Source organism: Pipra filicauda, unplaced genomic scaffold, assembly GCF_003945595.2.
Source record: "Pipra filicauda isolate LSUMZ 115617 unplaced genomic scaffold, ASM394559v2 scaffold198_size2598500_pilon, whole genome shotgun sequence".
NCBI lineage: Eukaryota > Metazoa > Chordata > Aves > Passeriformes > Pipridae > Pipra > Pipra filicauda.
The window spans coordinates 1822272-1846469 of record NW_024104307.1 but is presented as its reverse complement, the minus strand read 5'-3'; the positions used below and the strand labels follow the sequence as shown (position 1 = coordinate 1846469).

The 24198-nt window shown below is 37.4% G+C and overlaps 1 long non-coding RNA gene across 2 annotated transcripts; it reads left to right on the top strand.

Annotated features, from left to right (window-relative positions):
• The first annotated feature begins 6031 nt into the window (after window positions 1-6031).
• LOC120323110 lies at window positions 6032-21809 on the top strand. Of its 2 annotated transcripts, none has more exons than XR_005563274.1 (3): window positions 6032-6191; window positions 17550-17597; window positions 19079-21809. It is a non-coding gene; the product is annotated as an uncharacterized LOC120323110 (long non-coding RNA). The 2 variants fall into 2 exon arrangements; XR_005563275.1 differs by having other exon boundaries at window positions 17547-17597.
• The last annotated feature ends 2389 nt before the right edge of the window (window positions 21810-24198 follow it).

Below are 24198 nucleotides of genomic sequence, written 5' to 3'. Positions count from 1 at the left end.
CCCTGTTGCAGGTAGGATTGCAGCAGCAATATACCATTGCTCCTGCACAGCTCTCATTTGTAATGTTGGGCTGCAAACCAAGGTCAGTAATTCCACATCTGAATTCCTTCAGAGTTCTCTAGTGAATACCATCCTAGCCTTACTGGATGCAACTTGTCTATCAGATCTAATGTAACCCATATATTTACTTCAAATTGAGCTGGTGTTTCTGCTATGTCTGTTAAAAAGGAGGAGTCGCTGGGAATCTCTCCAATACCTACAGCAGCAAAGGCCAATGCTAAGAATTCACCTTACCTCTCTGCTGCTTCTCTGGCTCTTTTGTCAGCAAGCAATAGCACCAACTGCCTAGCTGGTTCCTCTCTTTTGAAGTGTTTAAAGAACTTCATATAAGCTCAACATGGCACCTGCCGTATTTTGTAGGCTTTCGTGTTCTCACTTGCGTTCCCTCCACCTTTTTTTTTTTTTCCTAATGTTAACCTTTCAGTTTTTTATTTTTTCTGGTAAAATCTTGACTTACTTGGTTTTCTATTAAACGATATTTCTAACTAATTGCCTCCAGACTGCTCACATTTTGTTTCATTGAATTTCCTTCTTCTGAAATGGCCGCTTGCAAGCATCAATTAATGTCATAAGTTCTCATTCTCCTATCTTTTTCAGAATTTAGGCTGGTCTAAAAATACTTCAAAGCTTTTACACTCGCTCCATCACTTAATATTGCACATATGAATCAGTTGGCGTTATATGTGAACTAATTTATTTCCTTTATTTTTTGTGTGCAGACTGTTTAGGAGTGCACTGGGCATTCTTCAATCAGTGTAAACCAGGTGATATTCTGTGCCTCTAAGCTTTCCTCCTATTTCTAAGTTTCAATATTCCTCTGTAAACTTTCCAATTCAGTATCATCAGCCTGACTCCATTATGATTAAAATGTAGCTCATTCTTCCTGTAGTTTCCTGTTGCCCAGAAAACTTTCTCAGTTCCAAATATGTCAATCTCATCTTTACATCATGTGTTCATCTTTATACCATTATAATTCATCATTATTATTTATATCTTATTCACATATTGAGACTTCAAATCTCTCCTTACACTTGAGATAAAAAACATGGATGAACCTACAGAAGTCCTGAACTCTGGTAAGCAGCCAAGTTAAAATCCTACACACTTTTCCTACATCTTTGCGATTACTGTGTTACTGATACCAACACAGACAATAATTACCATTTGTTCACCTACCTTCCTGAATAGACATCTTCTCATGTTTGTTACTTTTGTGCCTAGCATAAAAGTTACCATTGCAGTCCTACTGGATGTCAAAAAATCCTATGTACCTATGTATCACTTTATTTCCCCTTACTACCACCTGCCTATTCATACTTGTGGCCACCCCTCTGCTTTACTTTCAGTACAACACACTGACCTCAGCTGGAGTGTGAATCTCATTCAAAAGCCTCCTTGTCAGTGGAGTGTTCTCCACCTTTAAAACTTGGTCTTTATCTGTAGCACGGGGACTGCAGCAACAGAGATGAGGCTATCCTGCAGTTTTTCTGTTAGCCACCTGAAAAAATATTTGTTCCCTAATATGCTTAATTCAGCAGATCCCAACTAAAGAACACGTACCTCTTCACTTGGTACTGGTAGATCCTTGTATTGTGTTGACAAATACAAAATCTGCTCCTTGGATCAGACATTATACATGCTGCACTTTGCAACAAACTGGTTAAGGCCTGCTCCGCTGGGGGTCTCCTGCTGCCTTCTGATTTTTTTAGAATTTCTTTTAAAATCTTTGTGAACTAGTACTTTTGACTTTCTTTTCTTGATGGGTTGATTATGGTTATTCCTTTAAGATAACCACCTATAGGTGAGAGACACTCAAAAGCATAAAAAGAAAACAAGGTTCAAGAAGGTCATCAAATATATTTCTCCTTGGACTGTAACAAGGATAGATGCTAAAAAACCTACAGACTTTGTTCTCTTCCTTACATCTTGGGAGATTGGCTTTATGGGCTTTAACTAACCTTAGCCAGGTACCCTGACGGAACAAGTTTCACATTAAAGACTTGAGAAGCAAACTTGCACCCTCTGTTGAATATTTATGAGAAATCTGCTGACCAAGATAACCATAGCATACATATCTCATGATGTTCACATTGATTTTCTGTATTTAGATACTAGAGAAAAACAAATAAGTCAACTGAAAAGCACTGGTTATTAACTCATATCAGTTTAGATATATACATGTGCCCAGAAAGTTACTGAAGCAGGTTCTAACTACCTCAGTAATCAGATCACGTGGAATGCGCCTCCAACACCTTTGTCCTGGGCCTGATCCAGAGCTTTAACATGTAAGCATCTCTACCTGCTGCTGTAGTGTGCAAATTCTCAAGCAGCCATGAACAGTACCTCAGCTGGAGACGGCAACTGACAACACAGTAGCAATAAGAAACAGTTTGTTCAGTCATCCATTAGTTGTATCTGACTGGGTGAACACTTGTCTACTCCAGCAGCCATTTACTTACAATTCATTGAAAGCATCTGTAGCAGTGGATTTTATGTAAAAGGAGTGGCTGCAAACTATAGCAGAGAGACTAATCAAGAAGCTACTCTTGCTCAGATGCTTCTTGTTGCACTCAGAAATCCATTTCCACCTCACAATCCAATGTTTTACATGGCACACCATGCTGAATGAGACATCGAGCACATTAGGTGGGACAGACTTCTAGGATTTTAAGGTTTTCCAAAGAATGAAAGTTAATACAGCCTAGACTTGCTGGCTTAGCAGTACAGCTAGGTAGTGATTTAACCATACAGACATGAACACAGGAAATTCAATAACTAATACAAATCAGTCCCTGTAGTTTTCTTTCAAGAAAAAGGCAAATAGAGCTTTAACTTCCAGAACTCCACAGGTTAAGTTGCCCTGTTATTTCCAAAAGGTAGCTTTAAGTAGAATGGTTCGGTAATCTAGAAGAAAGTTTACAAAGTGTGAGGCAGATATGAAGTCTGTGACCTGATTCCACTCAGCTCTCATGAGACCCCACCTGGAGTACCATGTCCAGCTTTGGGGTCACCAGCACAGGAAGGATATGGACCTGTTGGAGTGAGTCCAGAGCAGGGCCACCAAGATGATTAGAGGAATGGAGCACCTCTCTTACAAGAACAGGCTGAAAGAATTGGATTTGTTCAGCCTGAAAAAGAGAAGGCTTTGGGGTGACCTAATTATGACATTTCAGTACCTGAAGGGAGCCTACAAAAAAGATGGAGGGGGACTTTTTACAAGAGCATAAAGTGACAGGGCAAGGGAGAATGGCTTTAAACACAAAGAGAGTAGGTTTTGATTAGACATTAGGAAAAAAATCTTTCCTGTGAGGATGGTGAGGCACTGGAACAGGTTTCCCAGAGAAGTTGTGAATGTCCCATCCATGGAAGTGTTCAAGACCAGGCTGGAGGGGCTCTGAGCAACCTGGTCTAACGAAAGGTGACCCTGCCCATAGTGGAGAGGTTGGAACTAGATGATCTTTAAGGTCTCTTCCAACCCAAACTATTCTGTGATTCTCCACAGAAAGTTTGTGAAGGAGTTGGCTAAAATAGAAGTACGGTAGAGAGAGAAAGGGGAATTAACTAATATGTAAGATTTTGAAGTTAATTCATGAGCTGGAAACAAATCTACTTTCTACTCTGTTCTTCTACTCTCCATCTTATTTCATTGCTTTGGTAACAAAAAAAAAAAGAAAAAGAAAAAGAAAAATCCCACCAAAGTTTTATTAAAATTATCTGACCCAACTATGTTAAAACAGTTCTACTCTAAAAGCTTGGCTTCAGTAGTAAAAAGTTTTTATCAAGCCAACAGATTTGACAGTTCTTCTATTAACCTACATTAAAAAAAATAAAATTGAAAGGTTTCATTTTGAGAACAATGTCTTTGAAAAGAGGTATATTTGAACAAACAAGCAAAAAAGTACTGATCATTGCAGTTCTGTCACTACTTACAGGAAAATGAGAAGCCTGGCTGCAGTGGAATCAATAACAAGTAGCCAATACAAACCCAATAATTTTTAAGTAGCCAAGTAGTACACAGATACTTTTAAACATTCTCTCTTTTGTGGGTCAGTTTCATGATGTCTGTCTATCATGAGCAGCCACTGCTGGGACATACAGAGAAGGATCTAATTTTTTAACAGCCTGAGGGCTCTACAACTTCTATGGAAAAAAAAAAAAAAACAAAAACAAAACTTAAAAACTGATTATGTACTCCCTTTTCTGCTTTGTTCCAAGAGATCTGACTAGTTACCATGTACCCTGACTTAAAAAGAATAGACACTAAGTTTTGCTTTAATAACTAGATCCTATTGCAGAAACTCTTATAAGGTAAATCAGGACTTGTCATAACTGTGGAACACTTAGCTGCAGAATATCAGGAATAACCTGTACAGCATCTCCATTTAAAACTCTATGAAGATGGCTTTGTAGCACTAAAAATTGAGTACTATAGTAGATATTAAACTAGCAATCTTCTGCACAAAGTAACAAATTCATACAAACAGTCTGATGTTTTTTCGTGTTCCCGATTCTTTTCTCATTACCATCTCACTATTTGCTACTCCTTCCCAACATTTGTTTGTACTTGTAGACTATTAACAAAGCCAGTAAAGTGAAAGCCCCCTCTTCCACTCTATCATAGTCCTAGTCCTTGTCCCATTGACAGTAGTTTGTTTTTCTGAGCCTTACTCACCTCAGAAAAATATTAACCAACTCATTAACTCGATTTTCTTTGTTGCCAGGATCCAGAAACTACTGTACACCCACCTTTTACCTTTCTTCCAGTTCATATTTATTACTTTTTCTTTTCCCCATGAAAAGCTGTTGCAACTTGCAACAATTCTTATCATACCTCTTTGCCTTCCTCTGCTGTGCTTTTCTGTTCTAGGGCTAGCTCTTGTCTCCCATAGTTTTTTCCACTAGAAAACAGAACAGCAGTTGCTATGATATTTTTGTTAGACATCAAACAGCACCTGCAAATGTCATCTTTTTAGCTCATTTAAGTTTTGTAAGTAGAAACAGAAAAATGTCAACATGGTTATGGAAAACTTGTGCTATTGGCAAAAAGACATCTCTGATATGAGTCCACATATTCATCTTGTTGCTCTATGAATTCTTTTAATTATGGGATAATTAGCACACTTGTGTTTTTTCCTTCTTTTTAAGGAGGACAAAGAAATACATTTTATAATGAAAAGAATTTGGATTTTGTTTAATTAAAGTGTCGCTATAACTATTGCCTGGAACATTAAAACCTTTCTCAGAATTTAAAAAAAATTAAGATCAGAACATCTTGAAAATACAGTTTCTCCTCTAATATGTTTCAAAACCGATGAGAGGTGAAACAAAACTTTTGAAAGAAGACAAAACAATAGCTGCTCTAGGTCTTTAACATTTTACCTGCAGACTGAAAGCCTGCGGAAACAAGCTTGTAACAAATGCAGGGAATGCAATTTTCACTGGAGAGGAAGAGTAAGCTACTAAAAAGTATGAGATTTGCCAGTGGTACACAGGTTCCTGCTAGATTCCCTTTCAGGGGATAACTAATTCAAACCTCATCCTAAAATGAAATGCCCTATCTGAACTGGGAAGAGAGGAGAGGACTAAAGAATGTGTCGAGGGGTAAAAAAAAATGACTAGGTAAAAAAAAAAAGTGACTCTCTAGTAGCTAGGGTTAAGTTGTTTTGGTTTTTTTAATTATTTGTTAGTGAGTTTGTTTGGTTAATTTTTTTCATTACATGGGTTTTTGTTTGTTTTTTTTTTTTTTGTTTTGTTTTTGTTTTGGGGGTGTCATGGTTTCAGCTGCCCTTCCACCTCCTCCCAGGTTCGTGGGGGCCCTGAGTTAGAATTAAAGTTGATTGGTCCCAGGACAATCTTCCCTCAGGAACCCATCAGCGCTGATTTTGTTCGCTCCTGTCCAAATTAGATATACACAGCTTGCCGGAAGTGAGCTGGCAGAGTTGGCATAGTTGGCAGTCAGTCTGCTGTTGTGTCTGAGCGTGTGTGTGAGAGGGCCTAGGGGTGGCAGGGCCCCCTTCCCTCCCCCGGGAAGAGGGGCCGCCCTGGGCCCCACAGCTCTGGCCAAGCTAGGGCTGAAGGCAGCATGTAGGAGTGAGTGTGTGTTGTGAGGGAAGAGGCTCACAACAGCTGAGGTAAGAGGAAGGGAGGCAGGCCTTCAGCCAAGCCCTCTTCCCCCCCCCAGACAGACTGTAGAGCTCGGGACAGCTCATAACCGGACCGAATGCCGGCAGCTAGCTAGGGGGCTTTCTTTTCCCCCACTGTGGGTGGGGGGGTGGATTTTAAGGTTCAATCTTTTAAGATGAGCCAGGGAGACGGGCTGAAACAAAAGCTCGGTGCCAGGAGAAGAAAAAACTCCAGGCGAAATTGGAGATGGGCCAGGTAGGCTTGGAGGTGCTCTGCATTGGCTTTTGAATGTAGACTGCCGAAATTGAGAGCTGCAGCAGCTAGAGAAGAGTGAGAGAGCCAACTAGCAACAAGTGAGTTCCAGGTAAAGACTCAGAACAGCATCTTACCCTGGGAGGAAACCTCCATGAACCAAGGAGGAAGGACTCAGAGCTATCTCTTTGGACCTCGTGAGGAAGAGGAGGCTTCAGCACAGAGCTGAGACTGGTGGTGGGGGTGGTTCAGAGAAACCCTTTTCCCTGATACCCCAATGAGAGAAAGACTGTTTACCTATCAGCCTGAGAGCTTCTCCTGAACTGATTGTGGGAGGGGCTTGGAGGGATGATAGAAGTGCATTAAGATTGTATATATATAGTTGCTTTTAGTTTGTACAATATTTATTTTTATGGGAATAAATGTATATATTTCCCTTCCCCCATACGGAGGTGTGCCTGCCTGGAAATTTCTCTTTGAAGGTGTTGAGGTAAATTGGGGGAAAGTGGGGAGAAGCTTGGAGATCTGATTTTTGTGGGGGTAAAGCCCCCACAGGAGGGTGTTTTTTGTTTGTTTTTTTAAGCAGCAATGGTGGACTTGTGTCAGTGACACAGCTAGAAGCCAAAAATCTCCCCATGTCAAGACTCCTTGTTCCCTTTCTGGCCAGCAGACACTGCATGTTCACTAAAGCGTAACGTGCACCAGTGCTTAAAGCCATAATCTATTGATATAAAATATCAAATTAAAAAAGACAGTAATGCTCCCATTTGCCTGCAAACAAATCTAACCCTACACAGCATGTTTGTTTCAAGAGAATACTATATCCTAAGTAAATTCTTGCAAAGATATAATTATGTAAAATGCCTCAATACATTTCAAGTTAGTGCTTATTATTTTATCTTAATCTTAAGTAGTACTATAATTAAAATTTCATTATCAGCTATCAATTGACTCATCCCTGAACATTTTGTAATAATTAAAGCACATCCACTCTCCTCCATTTTTCCCCTTCTCTTGAGTTTCATAAACATGCTATGTGCCTATTTATAACTGAAATACCTAATGGGAGTAGTTAAAACTTGAACAAATCAAACATTAGCAAAAAATACAAAACAGCAATCAAAAAAAGCAACCAGCCAACCTCCCCTCTACCCCTTTTAATATAGTTTCCTTTTAAACTCAATAGCAAAGCTGGGACACATACAGGAAATCAATCAATTTGTTACTGCCTATTTGCTGGGATTCATTAGCAGGCAAAAGAAAAAATAGCAGCAGGTATGGGATATGCAATTGCTGCCTGAATCTCTAACCAGAGCAATTTGAGCTGACAAAGAAAAATCAGATTCTAGCTGGGTTTCCCTATTGGTTTTCTATTTTTGCCTAGTTAACTTTAATAGTAGCTAACCAATAGGAAAACAAAACAGCAGGAGGGGGGCATTACTGTGAGTCAGATCAATCTCCACTGAAATGGTAGCCACTACCTGCCCCATTCCCAGGCACCACAATGCTCAGGGACTGAAGAAAAAACAAAAAACAAACAAACAAAAAAAACCAACCAAACAAAAACAAAAACAAACAAAAACCCCAAACAAACAAACAAACAAAAACAAACAAAAAACCCCAAAAAAACCCCCATCAACAAAGTTAAAAATCCAATCCAAGCTGTACAACACATCCAAAAGATTAGTCATGTCTAATCTCTTCTGTTGCTGAAGCATGAGTACTATCCTGCTATCAAAGTAACTTTCATAAGCATGAGTTCTGATTATTTTAAGTTTCATCCTCTAAAAATAAAAACTTCAACCCAGCCTCAGGTTGTTAAATCTCTTAAAATAACTGAAGAATCCTGAAAAACTTTCAAACAGAGGAATCTGAGTGCACTTCATGATTCAATCAGCTTCCTCAATGACTTCTGTATAGATGAAGTCTCCTGTGGCTTTTGTTTAAAATCTGGTGTAACAAGTATCCATTTCTGAGCATGAGATTGGTGTTCAAAGTTGAGACTTTATTGAGCAGAGAAAGAGAAAAAAGCAAAAAGAAAAAGCATCCCCCCCTCAGAATTATCATCTTAACACACAGAATAGTTGGTCATTTAATTTGGGATTAGCAGTGATAAAAACCAACCAACCAACAACAACAAAAGCAACACAAAAGCAACTGTTCTCTTAAAAGAAAGAAAAATCCAAGTGGGTGCATAAAAGGAAAAAAAGAATCAGAATTAAGAACTATTTAAAACTTGTAGAGACTGACTCAAAAACATATCCTAGCAAAAAACTGCTCAAAAATTCATGGTTACATTGACACAGGGGATATTCAAATTACTGATGTGGGAGAGGCTTTTGAGATGCAATGAAGCTATTTTCTCTGATCCAGGAAAGGGAAAGGTCTTGGCTAGAAGAAACTGAGACAACATACACCAAATATTCTACTTTGCTATCCAGCAAACAACAGCTGACATTTTTTGTTCCAAGCTCTCCTGTTTCTTTTGCACACACAAGTACAAACAATGATGGATTATATGTTATTTAGAATTAAACTCAGCATTTGGATTCAGACTAAGATTCTTTTCTTCCTTGCCTGTAAGCATATATAATATTGTGAATGGTACAGAACAAGTGACTATGAGTCAACTTATAGCAATAGATTATTTCTTCGATATAATAACTTCTGGCAACTCCTTATTTCAACTCTGCATTTCTGTTGATTTGTTCTTTTTGCATAAAATAATTTGCTTCACTAGTCTCTTGTTTGGATGTCTAGGAGGGATAGCTGAGCTAAAGTTGTTATTGATTTGAATTTAAGTTTAGAAAACTTCACAGAATGAGTGGGAAGGAGTGCAGCTTCTTAGATGAGAAGACATAAAAAAGAAACCAGTAATTCTTTATATACACCCATCCTTGGATACTGTTTTATTTCGTCTGTAGTAAAGACTAAATGACACTGGACAGGTAGTATCAGTTAAAAATCTTCACTGAAACAATCTGCTCATTATTTCTGTTTGGTTTAATTCAGGTAGAGACTAGTTATTGTGTTACCTTTGGCTTCTACAAGTAGTTTCATTACAGTGACTATATCTGCCTTTCTCTGTTTCCAATAAATGCAGCCAGCATGCTATCTGTCCTCTTAATGAGGTTCAGTAGACAATATTTGTATCCCATTTTCAGTTGGTTTTTAGCTGTGTTAATGTTTCCATCGTTCTGGTGAAATTTTCCATGTTGGCAACGTGCCTCATATAAGCTATTTTAGGCAACTTACACCAAAAATCAGTCAGTCATGTCTAAAACTGAAAATGGGTGCTATTTTTTTCCTCATTTAGAAATAACAAGTCTGTTGAAGTGTGCAGCTTATAGTCTTTAGCATCTCTGCACATCTGTGCAGAAAATAAAAATCTGTCCAATGGAAAAATAAAGAGAGCCCAACAACACTAGTTCTGATATTATCATAGATTGTATCATAATGTATACACATAACAAGAGACAATTATCATTATTTTCATAATGAAGCATCACTTTTTAGATTTTTCTGGCCTTTTACTGCTTGGCTTAGCAACTTTACTCTTATTTAGCATACTGGTTTTTTTCTAGTGATTACCCCTTGCTGCAAAAATATTAGGCTTTTGAGTTGGCTTGATTTGGACTTGAAATTGTGAAAAAAAGTAGCAGGGTTAATCTCAGAGTAATTCATTTATTTACAGACATATACCCCAAATCTCCTTTCTCTCAACAGCAGTATGAACATGCAGAATGAATGTACTCACAAGGATCCCAAACCAACTTTTTTGTCCTCAGCTAGATACAAAGTTTTCTGCCTCTTGATCTCTGTTCCTTTAAATCAAACAAACAAATCCATAATCCTCCATATTTTTCAGCTTCCATATAGTTTATTAGACTGAAAATCACTCTCTAGTCACTTCATGCTATACATACAACCAATTCCTGAAAGTGGAAGCTCATAATATTTGTAAATCTTATGAAAGTAAGATCTACTTTTTCTTTTTAAAAAAGGAGTTTTATTCAAGTAATTTAAAAACAAGCTTGTAATTTTAAAGTGTTTAGGTGAAAATGAGTGGATTTTCTCTGTATAAACAAAGAGTCTGCTTTGAAAATAGGGTATCTTAAGATGTCTCAGGCTAAGCCTTGAAATTAACCTATTATTTTTCAAAAACTTGTCAGCATATAATAGCTGTCAGAGTCTTTATTACAGCATTAATGTCAACACAGTTTTGAAAATTTAGAATGCAGTGAGTTGGAAGACCCAGAAAGATTCATTATAAATCTAGAGAGGTTTCTCAGGCATCATGTGCCCTTACCTTTTTGGGAAGCTTACATGAAGATTAACAAAAAAATATGGTTTTCCATGTCAGATGACAGAAGGGAGTAGAATAATGGTTAAAGTGAGCACTAGATGTATTTTTGAAAGGGAAGGTGATAACTGAATAGTACTTCAGGAAACAGAAGCAAGAGACTTAGCAACAAGTTAGTTGGCCAAATTCATCTCTCTCCTCTGCCCAAAGAATAAAATGGGCAATAACACTTAAGTACTTGAATGATTCTAGTTTCCCTGATAAATCAGATATCTAGACAAATACCCAGTTAAATGATTCATGGAGTAAAATACATCTCTTTTTTTCCTATTGCTCTCATATTTTATTTTGTGGTCTCAGTAACATTTTCAGGTGTGTAGTTACTGCAGAAGGATTACTCATTTGATCTAAAGTCATAACTGAGAACTCATCACTGGGAACCAAGGCCAGGAACACTTCTGACTGTCAGGGAGCAGGACAGAGCCTGAATTTTTGGGAGCCTCTAGCAATATGTACAGGTGTCGCTCTTCTATACAAAGGGAATAGTAAATAAAGGTTCACAATTAGAGCCACCTTAGTAAAGAGGCTCTTATTTACTGAATATCTCATTGCTTACCTCTCTGGATCATAAAAATGTAATCACTTCTTTGCGTTATTTTTCCTGTTTTTTCTGGTGGCAATGCCTGTACAGCTTGATGGTCTACAGGAGTAGAAGGCATCTCAAGAACAGTATCTGGCAGGTCCCACTCAACATATATATTTCTATCCATAAATCGTTGGTACTTCATTGCTGTGTGACCACCTGACTCAAGACAACTGGAATTTATGCACTACAGGCACCCTTCCCATTGTTACCCATGACAACAGACCCCTCTAAAGGATCATTAAGCCAATCTGCCTCCACTATATCCCCAATGTCCCTGTAAGACACCTAAACTGGTGTCAGACTTGACAGAGCACAAACATCTGCACCTAATCAATCCACAAAGAAATTCAAAGCCACCCTGTGGAACAAAAGTGACTCAAGCTTTCCTTCTGACACAACTAGTTTCTTACATTGAAGCCTGTGGATGCAGAAAAGCAGGTGAACATTGCATAAGGTTCAGTAATAGCACTAGTTGTTCTGGAAATTTAACTATAACAGGAAGGGTGAACAAATGCAGAACAAGCACAGTGCGAACGATAGAAGAGAAAAAACAGGAGTGAGGGAAAGAGATGGAAATATACATATCCTCAGATATGCAGGGAAAAGTATAGAAGAATTAAGAGGTATTCAAAATACATCTCTGACCTATAGCTAGGCTAAAGAGAGCAGTAACACCCGTAGAACTTGAAGTAATGATTTGCACAGACCCAGGGAGGTAAATATCTGTAAGTTAGATTTCAGCTCCATGCATTTCTGATGATAAAGTCAGTTATAGCAACCAAGTAAATCACTTAGTATGTATGTTTGTGGGAACATTTGACAAGGGAAATAGAACATTAGGTCCACAATGCAATACACATACCTCAAATATTTCAAAGGCTGTTACAACGTTGTACAAAAAAGTCTTGCCAAGTCACCCAGCTGGAGCTGAACAGCTGTGTTTTTGTTGCCACAGACAGACATGAGTGAACTCATAGCAGCAGATTACCCTTGTTACCTATCAGTCAGTTACTTTCCATGAGTTTGAACAAAGGCATCTGGTGTTGTTGTCATGGCATTGTTCCGCTGTCAAACCTAGATCCTGACTGCTTTCAGTTCCAAGATCAATGCAACAGGGCAATATGGAACTGCAACAATGAGGGTATTATTTGCAAAAATTACATTCTTGATACAAACAGATCTGTACTTCAAAAACACAAGCAGTACCTGTCTTCCTGCATCCCTCTCACCAGAGGATTTAACTTTTTTTGAATTTTATATTCCCACTGCAGTACATCACTTAAATGAAGAAGTCAATTATTGTACCTAATCCCACACACTCTCCATATAGGACACAGAATCACAAAAAGAAATGTTAACAACTTCAAAAAACCCCAGAGACATTTTAATTCTTATTTCCCTTCTATGTGTATGTTATGACTCAATTTTTAATTGCAAACTTATTATTTTTCACAAGATCTCTGCTTAAATCAGAAACTCAGAAAGGACTACAAATGCTTTCTAGTTGACTAGTCAATATTTTCCTTCCTATTCATCACTCATTTTGCGACCTCAAACTTTATTTACTACCTGCTGTTCAGGCTCTGCCTTGAAGACAGCATTATTAATTTCCTTAATAGATTTTTCTATAGCTTTTGTTAGTCTGGCATCCAAAAACTTCACAAAAAGTAGTAATGGCTACAAAATTGCATGAGATGAAAAGAATATCTAACCCATTTTACAGACTTGGAACTGAGGAAAAGAAAAAGTAAGATATGTGGGACTTCAGACATCATCCTGATGACAAGTTTTTTCTGAATGTTTTGGCAAACACAGTTTTCAAAATTCAATAAGTATCTTAAAAAGAAAGAAAAAGAAACCAACCTTATTAATTTGAAGAATTCACTCTTCTCTCTTAGCCCCTTTAAGAAAATGGACAAAAAAGGGGGAAGCTAAATACAGCATAAAAAGAGTGCAGAAGCAACTTAGCATTGTTGCTGAATGGCAGGCAGAACTAACACACCATTTATTAATATCAGTAAAGATTCCTTTTATTCCTCAAAAGGAATAGCTAAAGAAAGTTTTATAGTAAGATATTATTCCTCCCCACTTACTCCTAAAAAAAAAAGCATGTTTGAAAAGAAGTGAGTTACATCAAGCATATGGCTACCTGAGTGAATAGACAGAAGCCAAAGAGGTCACCTGCTAGATTCTTTCGCCAACTTCTATCCTTCCTTCATTTTACAGCTAATTTTAGTTCTTCAGTTGCAGTTCACTTAGATGCCTCACACTGAATTCATAGATGTCATTGTCTGTAAATAAGGTATCTTACCTCAATGATTTGTACACTATCAAGAGCTGTCAGATTTAAACAGCTCAGATTCAAACAGGACAGGACAGTCAACACAGCCCTTAAATGTAGACTTCATACCTCATATACTGAAGACAGAAGAGATGGCCATGCCAGCCTAATTTCAAAACATAAGCAATCAGACCATGGGCAAGTCTAAAATATCAGTATCTATATTTCAAGGGAAAAACCCTAGCTAAAAAATGCTGGCATATTCAGAACTACAAAACAAAGCAGACTTCTGTGGTAGTTTGGTCTAGGCCTTCCTTGATGACCAGTTTGTAACCAAGGAAGGGTCCAGATTTACCCAGTATTCCCTATGATTTTTACGTAAACCAGGCTATAAGAAGAAAGGAGGAAAGGCCTTCACTCTCTTTCCTTCCGGTGGCTCGGAGGTGCAGGTTCCCTGCTGTTGAGTCTGTCGTGTTGGGGAGCAAGGCCTAGTAAGGCCTTGTCGACCTTGGGAGGCGGAGGTTGACGGCGATCGTTCCAGAGCAACTTTCCGTTGTCCCAAGGAAAGTAGTGAGATATTTCTTTGCTAACTTTTTTTTAGTTGCTAGACATTGGGCTTCTAATCAGGATATATATATATATTTTATTTTGGTTTTGTTCCTTTTCCCTTCCCCCTTCCCTTTCCCTTGTGAAATTGTATATATATTTCAATTGTATATAACTGTAACATAAGTGTAAATATATTTATATATATTGCTTTAGCTGTCTCTCTCTCGTTTCGGTTTTCTTGGTTGTTCTTCTCCCTCTTCTCCCTGAGGTTTGCAGGGGGGGGGACGGGACTTCTTGTGGTAAGGTTTGGAGACTTGGCAGGAAGCCAGCTTCAAACCATATCAACTTCTTTAATCCAGCCAATTTCAGAAAAAATGTACAGTCTCTAGATAAATTTTCACAAAGCTTTCAAAGGAGATGTCCATTTTAAAAACAGCTGTTCCTGAGCATTAACCTGGTCACAAGCAACTCATTTTCCCCATCTTTTAGGTTGAAAAAAAAAAAAATCTTTTCTTCTCTTCATCAAGCCAGTCCTCTCTAGCCTCCTTAAAATAAAGGATAGAAATGCCAGTAACAGTAGATGGATCCTCTATCCACTGTAGCAACAGCAAATATAATGATTTCCAGGAGCCTGGTCTGAGCAAAAGCCTGTTAAAAACAGGAGAACAGCACAGGTGTGCCAGTAGCAGAGCTAATGAGCAGCACATGTTTTCAGTTAAAACCCTTAATTTAAAGCCTCTTCTAAGCCAGGAAAATCTCAGGAATGGAGATAACAGGCAATCAATGACCCTGTCAGCTAAGAAATCAAGATTGGAAGTCAGTTTTATTACCAGTGTATTGCCAGGCTTGTACTTATGGGCTGTTTTTTATTTATTCCACGGAGAAAAAGTGATGCTTTTATAGTCACATTATCTAGGAAGAATACCCAGGAGAAACAACAGGATGAGGAAAGGCTTTGAACTCTTGTGTGCAGTCATACTGCTTTACCTTATACTGTATCTCATTAACTTATTTTATCCAAAGGCTGAGAACAGTATTAGGGTAATAGAGACTGAATAAAGTTTGTTTTGCATGTACCTGTTAATTGTCCTATCTTGGGTTTAACCTATGCCAATAAGTTCCATGCCAAAGTGATTACAAACTTAATCATGTGATCAGAAGAGGTTTGGTCTCATTCCACTGGTGCACAGACAACTAAAAATCTAGAAGCTTTCTGTACTCTTTCACTGCAGCTTTTGAAGGAAAAACATGTTGGCAACTCACTGTGACACAGAACTTTAAACAGTAATTAATAGGCATCTGCTTCCAGCAGCTTCTTCTGCTTTATCCTTTCAGAGATGGAGAAGTAAAGATAGAGCACAGACTCATGAAGAAACAGGAAAACATGGAGACAGGACAGAAAAAAAAGGAGAAATAAAATCTGAGAGCCCTCTTGAAGCAGGAGGAAGCATCTACATACACCACCTTGTCTAAAGCATCCCTGCCCCTTCCTAAGGGCTTTGACAGGACAGATTTAAAGCCTTTTCCTAAAGACACCACCATTACTTCTACAAAGGAACTGGAGATTTCGGAAGACAACCTTTGCATAATGGAAGGAACATTTTACAACTGGAAACACCTCTATAACTCCCTACTCAAAGCTTCCCTCACTATTGCCAAGTGCAAAAAACTGAAAATGTGGTATTGCACCAAGAAGAGCATCTTGGGTATAGACAAAACCTATGCCCAGTTTGAAGACGGGCCTTCAGGAAAACTGCTCAGATGCCCTTGGCTAGAGTCATCCAGCTCAAAAGCACAGAGCCACTCCAGCTCTGTAGGCATTTGTTGCCTCCAGCTGCCCAGTGCTTGGGATGGCTTTCCAATTTCTGGAACTGTGCCTAGTTTCCAAGGAACATAGGGACAAATTCAGCATCCAGTGTCAAAGAGGATCACAAATTACAGGAATGAACACCCAGGGCATTATGAGCTACGTGCTCAAATATCAAATACGATGGTTGTAGAGGTCAAATTACTGCTTGAATGAGTTTCTCAGACTTGGATTCTTCTAGAATGGAGGCAATAGATGCAGTATACATGAAAAGGATTACCTCTCCAGCCTCTGGTTGCTCAATACTGAAGAGATCCCATGACATGGTATGGTGTCTACTGGGCTGTGTTAAGCTTATTAGGAACTAGGCAGAGATGCTGGCAGATCTGCACTTTGTTTTATCAGAATTCCAGTTCTTCTTTGCTTAAAGGGAGCACTTAAAACATACAAAAATCAGTCCCATTTTGGGGTTAGAGAAATGCAGGTGACAAGCTTACAAGAAGCTTATGTCTCATAAATACCCACATTCCGTTTTGAAAAATCTAGTAGATTTTAAAGGTCTTACCTAAGTAAAGATTGTATTTGCATCAAGAACTACTCTGTTGATAAATATGTAGTTGTTCCTTGATTTCTGTCTGAATTCTTTTTCTCTTTTGCTAATAATTTTATTAGGAATGGACTTTAGATAATCCTCTGAAGTTGTTTGTTTTGGTCCACAGAAATAAATTGGTTTTGTAAAATGGGACAGCAATGCATCTATCTTGTAAGTGTGGGAAATTATTTCTCTAGCTTTAATTTTTACATAAACATGTTTTTAGAAAGATGGATTACTTTTATGGGATAGCTTCAAAATATATTAAATGTCATAAATCTTTGTCTGTAGAGATCATATTCATGAGAGATAGATTCTAAATGAATAGATTTTATTAATGCAGAGGAATTTAAAACAGTCATGACAAAAGGTATTTTAGAAGCGGTTGCAAATGAAATGTTTGTGCTAAACTTTTCTCCTGACTCCCCCCACCATACACCAAATCCTTATTCAAACTCACTTATTAGAAATTGAAAGGTTTGCTTTCTCCAAATCAGAGGATTTTTCAGATATTAAACTTTCTTGCAGAGTTTTAGATTTTTGATTATCTCATCTTACCACTTGCCAGAATGCTTAGTGCATGTCTTTCTCTAGCTGGATAAATGAATAATGACTACTGACTTCATCTATCAACCTGAAGATCAATGCTCTTAAAAAGCCATCAAGTAAATAACAAAACACATTGGTAGACAAAAAACCCAAATGTCTACAGAAAGTGGGACGAGTGCATAAATCATGCATACAAACAAATAATAAATATGGTGGCTACGCACTCTAATAAACAAAGAAAGTGACAATTATAAGGGTTAGTGATTTCAGTCCCATACAATTTCATTTGATTCTCTCAAGGCTTACCTAACTCAGACCATTTTCTTCACCTCTGTTACTCGAGGGAATGATAGAATGTACAACATGCAATTCTGTCTCTTTCAGCAGCAGCTTCACAATGAAGGTCTTGGATGCTGATGACGTCAACAGTGACTTGTATGTGAGACAAAAAGTGTTCCTTTGATTTTCTGGCATGGTATTGTTAGGTATATGCACACAAAATTTTTCTGTCATAAATAACAAGCTATTGGCTCCTTGGTTAAAGAGATAAGTCCTGCAAAGATTTCTCTGAGCAGAACTTATTAACTTCTCTGAGACTAGGTGCAGAGACCAACATGAGCTTCTACAGAGTCAAAGATTGCAATGAATTTCTTAATTAAAATAAAATTAAATAACTTTGCTAACAACTACAGAAAAAAGATATAAAAATTTCTTTTGCCTATAGTAACTTCTCCAGTGTCTTCAAAACACTTTTTCTTAAATTGCTTATTTGTTCTATTTAGTGTGTTTTCTACCAGAGTATCCCATTTCTTATGTTGTGTTTTTATTTGTTTACAATGGATATTTTTAATGCATTTTTTATTTAAAGCAACATTATCAGTTAGCTATGACAGGATGAACTACTCTATCTCTCCTAATTAATTATTTTCTCCACAAAAGTGTGCATTTCAGAGTAAATTTTGCTCTCCCCTCAGGATATTTTCAGTATTGTTTTAGATTTAAGGTGTGATTTCAACATCAACCTTGTATCTGAAATAAATATGATTTTTGTGGTTACTACTAAAATTCAACAGACCTTATATCTTTTTTGTGTTGAGATTTCACCCTAACTTTTAATTTAGGGTCCATTTACCATGGCCACATAGTGAAAATATTAGAGAAGACAGGGGTACAAACAATATTAAAGTCCAAGGTAAACACATTGCATAGTCATTCACTAAAACAGAAGTCTTTATCCCAAACTGATTTAGGGTTTTCAATAGCTGTCTTAAAATGAATGAAATACAACACAGTAAATAGGAAACCACCAAGAGTCCAATGCCAAATGTTTTACACATAAAATATACAGGATTGTCGATGATCAAAATGTGGTGAGTTAATCATAACAAAACACAAATCCTTCATTTACAAACATTCCTGACTCAAAGTAAAGGAAATGGAGACAAAGGATTTCAATTTAATGTTGACAAAAAAGGTGCTAGTTAAGTATCTGTTGTGTTGTTCAAATAATTCACACAGAAGTTTTGCCAATGGGTACTGAAGTTATTCTTCTCATATAATAGAGGATGATGTTTTGGGATCAGAATTTCAGAAAGTGATAATTTTTCAGTCTTTCTACTTACTAAAAATATGACATGGTTTGTTTTTTACAGTCCGAGTGATGCACAAGACTCTAGCTAAACGAAACAATACCACGTGCTGACATGCACACTTGGATTTACTTCTCAAAGAAGTAATTAACAAACAAGGAGAGACAAAATAGGGGAAATTTGGTCTTTTCCTCTGCTTTACCGTGGCATAAGCCATGATATGGCCAGGAAACATACCTGAGCCTGGTTGTTTTGAAGAGTTCTCTGTACCCTCAGTTCAGATACAGCTTTTAGGCTAGCTGTTTCTACTTGATTTCTCTGTCTTAGGGCTCTGGGAAGGAAACAGCATGAACATCAGCGAGTTCTGGAAACCCTACAGAAGTGGACACGCCAGATGGAGAGCAGAAGTGTGGAGGTGTGCTAGAGTTGTACAGAAGCACTGAAAAGGTACCAAACAATGTGTTTATTATCTGTTATTTATTATCAATGACAAAAGATACAGATATTACTTTTTCAAGAAAATAATTGTCTTAAATAACAGTATGACTAATATCTATTCAGAAAAGCAAGTAAGAACATGAAACTTCTGAATATTTTTTTCTTTTAAATACAGACCAGAATAAGCTTTTGTACTACAGAGAAAAGTGCTTTTATTGCCTGACCACCTAAGTGGCCAGCTTTCTACATTACACCATAATTATGATTCTGGGATGCAAGTGACATGCAATATTGCCAACTTCAGGGTTTCTGCTACTGACAATGTTAGTTCAGAATAATAAAGATATCTTTCATAATAAAGGCAATTTCAAAAACCTTTAAAACAGCTAATAATTTGGAAAAGTTATTCAATAAGTATACAAAAAATGCATAGCATGAGCTATGCCAAGAAAAAACAATTACTGAACTCCAAGAAAAAGAAAAGAATGTTGAACAGTAGGTACTTAGATTCAAACTCATATCAATGTATATCAATGCAGATACACCATTTTGATGTGAGGTAATTCACATATTTGATAGACTGGGAAATGGAAGTTTCACTGAGATGAGAATGCTTTACTTATAACAAAATATTTTCCAATGATTCTCCTAAACAGACTTACTGTGAGTTTGGATCCTTTGGTCCTGGGCATGTTCACAAGGAAATCAGAGTAAAAATCACTATGTATAAAATCACAGTGTTTTTTTTTTTTTATTTGCTGACATCAGTAACAAAACAAATGAAATTTCTCTGCACCTACACATAAATAGTAGCTGCAATTTTACACCTTTTTAAGTGCAGAAGCTAAATGAATAAGCCCACTCAATTTAGCATATAGCTAAAATGCTTCAAGTTGACCCTAGTTCAGCCAAGCAGATTATACATACTAAAATCAATATTCAGCACAGCATTTAAATGCACATTAATCACCAAAGACATAAATAAATTCGAGCATAACTTCTAGGCGTGAACCTGAGAAATGACTTTGCAAAGATATTTAGATTACAAAATATTAATATAATCACCTTCTCAGATTCTCAGAAATGGCTATCTTGGAAAATTATTTCTCAGTGAAATTCCAGAAGTAATTTGGACCTGAGTCATAACTAAGTTAATTACTAGACATCTTGCACTTTAAAAAGCTTAGTCAAAGGATCAAAATATAGACTCTTGACCTTCATTTTTGGTCCTGATGAAAGTAAAATAGGTAATTGTTATTCTACCAGTTAAAATCTGAGCATTTGATGTAAAGAACAGTATGTTGTGTACAACAGATATACTGCTGTAATGCATGAGACTGTAAGGTCTCAGTTCCTGAGGAAGACTATTTTTTGGCTGTACCTGATGGTATTCTTTCTAAAGTTCTTGTAGAAGGGAGTCATGGACCTCAAATTTTTAATTCCACAAACTCAGATGTGGCAGCTCAACCCATGACATCAGCAATATCCAGAAAGTTAAGAATTAAGTCTTTCCTAGGTGAAAATTTAAGAAAAGCATAGGGATAGTGAATTAATAAGCGGCAACTTTGTTAGGTTTAAATACAGTAGAATATAAAACTCTCATAATCTGGGTAGATTTTTCTTTGGTGTAACCCCAGTAATTAAACACAAAGTGTTCTTTAGATCTTGCCATGTCCAAAAAGACTCAGTCTTCAATATGCTCAGGTCAAAAAACTCAGCGCAATATGCAACAGCCATGTGCACATAGTAGAAATCTGGAAGTTATTTTAAAGAATATGGCTTATCAAAATTTCTTCTAAGGAACCAACTGTTCTAAAAATTTTAGAAAGTACTAAATGTCATAGGGAAAATCATTGCAAAAAACAGGATCATTTTTATCAAGAAAAAAATTAGGAGGGTGAGGGGAAATAAGAAAATTCAATGCACAATTAAAAATTAGTCACTGCATGTGTATTCCTATAGCATTTGCTATAGGGAGATGATTAATCCTTACAGAAAATAAATTTTGCAGTAAATTTCCTACCTCTTTCTGTCTTCTTATTATCTTGCTTTTCTTACTACTGAGATACATCAATTAGTAGAAAGGGTAAAGATTGGCCCAACTAGACAGATGCAGCAAATATATTTTAATAGTACCAACAAGAACGCAAGCACAAGTTGAAGAAGCCACACCAACAGAATCAAAATTCAGCTTTTTTGTACATCTTTGTGTTGCTCCTCTGTTTACACTGTTTTCAAAAAGTGAAGATAGTGCTTGCAATTATGGCTTATGAGTGTTTGTTGTATAGTATGATGTGTCTGTCACAGAAACTGTGCATGAAACTGACACAGGCAGAAGTTTGAAAAAATGGAATTTTATGCCCGTTTTGCCCAGCAAGGACAGCTGGACTGGAACATCAAGAAACATCAGGTTATTTTAGCTTATATTGCATAGGCCTCAAGATTGCATAGGCCATGCATTACTAGGGTAACCTACAATACTTGAAATGAAGCCATCAAACTTTAGTGAATTGAAGGGGACTTCAGTACCTGTCTTAGTCTGAGAATCAAACCATATTTAAGTGTTACTAATAGATAAAGTGAAGTACCCTTATAAGTGAACATAATTGCTTAAAATAATAGTGACATTTATTTTAATTTCTTTTTTTTTTTTTACATTTCAATATCACTTACATTTTTTGTTTTCAATTCTAGTACCTCTTATTCTTTTTTTTTTCTCTTTTTTTTTCTTTAATTGTGTAGACTGTCAAGCCCAAAGAATCACTAATAAAACCTATTAACTATGGCCAAGACATTTTTTATGTATAGCCACATTCCACTAGGCACTGAATATGCACATAATAAATGGCTATTTCTATATTAAGTAGCTTAACATTTAACATCTACTGAAATTCTACTTGCAGTTCAGAAATCAACTTCAACTATGTACTTAAAACAGTGAATTTATCAAACACATTGCATTTTGCTTTTAAGGTAATAAATGATCTTGCCTTGCACTTTATTTCCTACACCTGGGAAGATATATGTCCATTGGCTGTCAATTCCTATGCAGTTTCCTCTGACATGGTGCTTTAAAAGAATAGTCATCTACTGTGTTTTGTGTTTAATATTATATCTGTTTTATATTTTTAGTTGGACATAGAGGTTACATGGCATGTTTCTGTTCGGATTAGTACATCTTTCAAAATCTGCATGACTGGAATTATCAAGGATGAAAATATCTTTCTGTAGATCTTCACTCAGCAAAAGAATCCATATGTTGCAATCCCCTGATGAATCATTGCAGCTATTCTGGAAATTGCCTGCACAAAACAGCTTACATTGTTAAGGTCTCACATTTAGCCAGGCTCTGCAACATGTCCTAAAAGTATCCTTCTTTCCAAAAATTTTTTCTTCTAAAACCACTTGTAGTAATACCCATTGAGAATAAGCCCAATTAAGTAACATTAGCCCAAAAAAAGACTATGAGATTACCTCAGTTGGTTAGAGCCTGGTGCTACTATTATCAAGGTTGTGGGTTCAATTCCTATATGGGCCATTCCCCTAAGAGTTGGACTTGAGGATCTTTGTGGGTCCCTTTCAACTTGGAGTATTCTGTGATTCTGTGAAATCTGACTAAAATGAAAAACTGACAGTGTGTTTTCTTATATATTATTTCATTTTACAATATTCATCTAGATTTCTACCGTAGTGGAATAATTGTGCCTATTAGAAAGCATGAGTAGTCACAGAAATTATTAGCACATCAACATGTATTAGCACATGTAATAGCACATCAACATTAAAGCTGATTTATTCTGTAGGGGTGTTTCCATTTTGATAACTGCATAGGTCTCAAAATGGAAACATCCCTATAGATTAAATCAGTTCCCCTGACATGACAATGGTGTTGTATAGGTGAAAAGAGGTTATCATTCAGCTAGTTAGCTAAAGTGCTTTGTAGCACTATGGACATAGCAGACAACTCACTAAGAGCTGTTTAATTTGCTAGTCCATACTATACATTCCCCTAACCTTGATGCTAGCAGGATTTGAACTTGTCCAGATTTGTCTTCCATCAGCTATACTGTAACATCTGTGTAGGCATACCTTATCTGAAGAAATGTTTTTTTTTTTTCTTCTATAAGGAATTCAACATCTTTTGAACAAAACATGTATACTAAATAAATAAATAATAGGTGTCATGGTTTTAACCTGTGGCTGGATTTTAGTAGCACGGGAGGGCTATAGAGTGGCTTCTGTTAGAAGCCACTAGAAGGTTTCACTGTCCTATGAAAAGCCAATGGTAGTCAGTTCCAGGAGGGATTTCCTGCTGCTGGCCAAGGCTGAGCCAATGAGATGGCTTCTGTGATAGCATATTTAAGAACAGGGGAAGAGAAGGTTTTTACCCAGAAGAAATTCCAGTCTGGAAGAACAAGCAGTCATCAAGCTCAGTGCAACCAAAGGCAGGGGGAAAGGGGGGGAGCCTATGTAGGAGTCCATGCTGGAGCAGGAAGATACATGAAGGAGGCTGTGACCTCCTGTGGGAGGCCCAAAGTGGAGCGAAGTCCTGCTGGAGACCTGTGGCCCATGGAGAGGGAAGCCCATGCCAGAGCAGTTTTTTCCCAGGTAGGACTTGTGGCCTCTGTGGGAGACCCACATTGGTACAGCTCAACCCATAAAGGACTTCACCCCCTTGGGGAAGTCATCCATGGGGCAACAGATTGAAAAGAACTGTTGCCCAAGGGGTGAATGGACTCATGCTGGAGAGGTTCATCAAAGACTGTCTCCCGTGAGAGGGACCCCACAGAAGCAGGGGAAGAACTCGGAGCTGCAGAGACCCCCACTGTACCCCGCGGTGAAGACCACAATAATAGAGATGTCCCCCTGTAAATTATGGAGAACCTCTGGACTGCTAAGAGTCAACTGTAAAAAGCTACTGCCTGAGGGATGGACTCAAACAACAACAAACCCTCCTTTCCCTGTCCCCCTGCACCACTGGGAGAAGGAGGGAAGACCTTAAAAGAAGG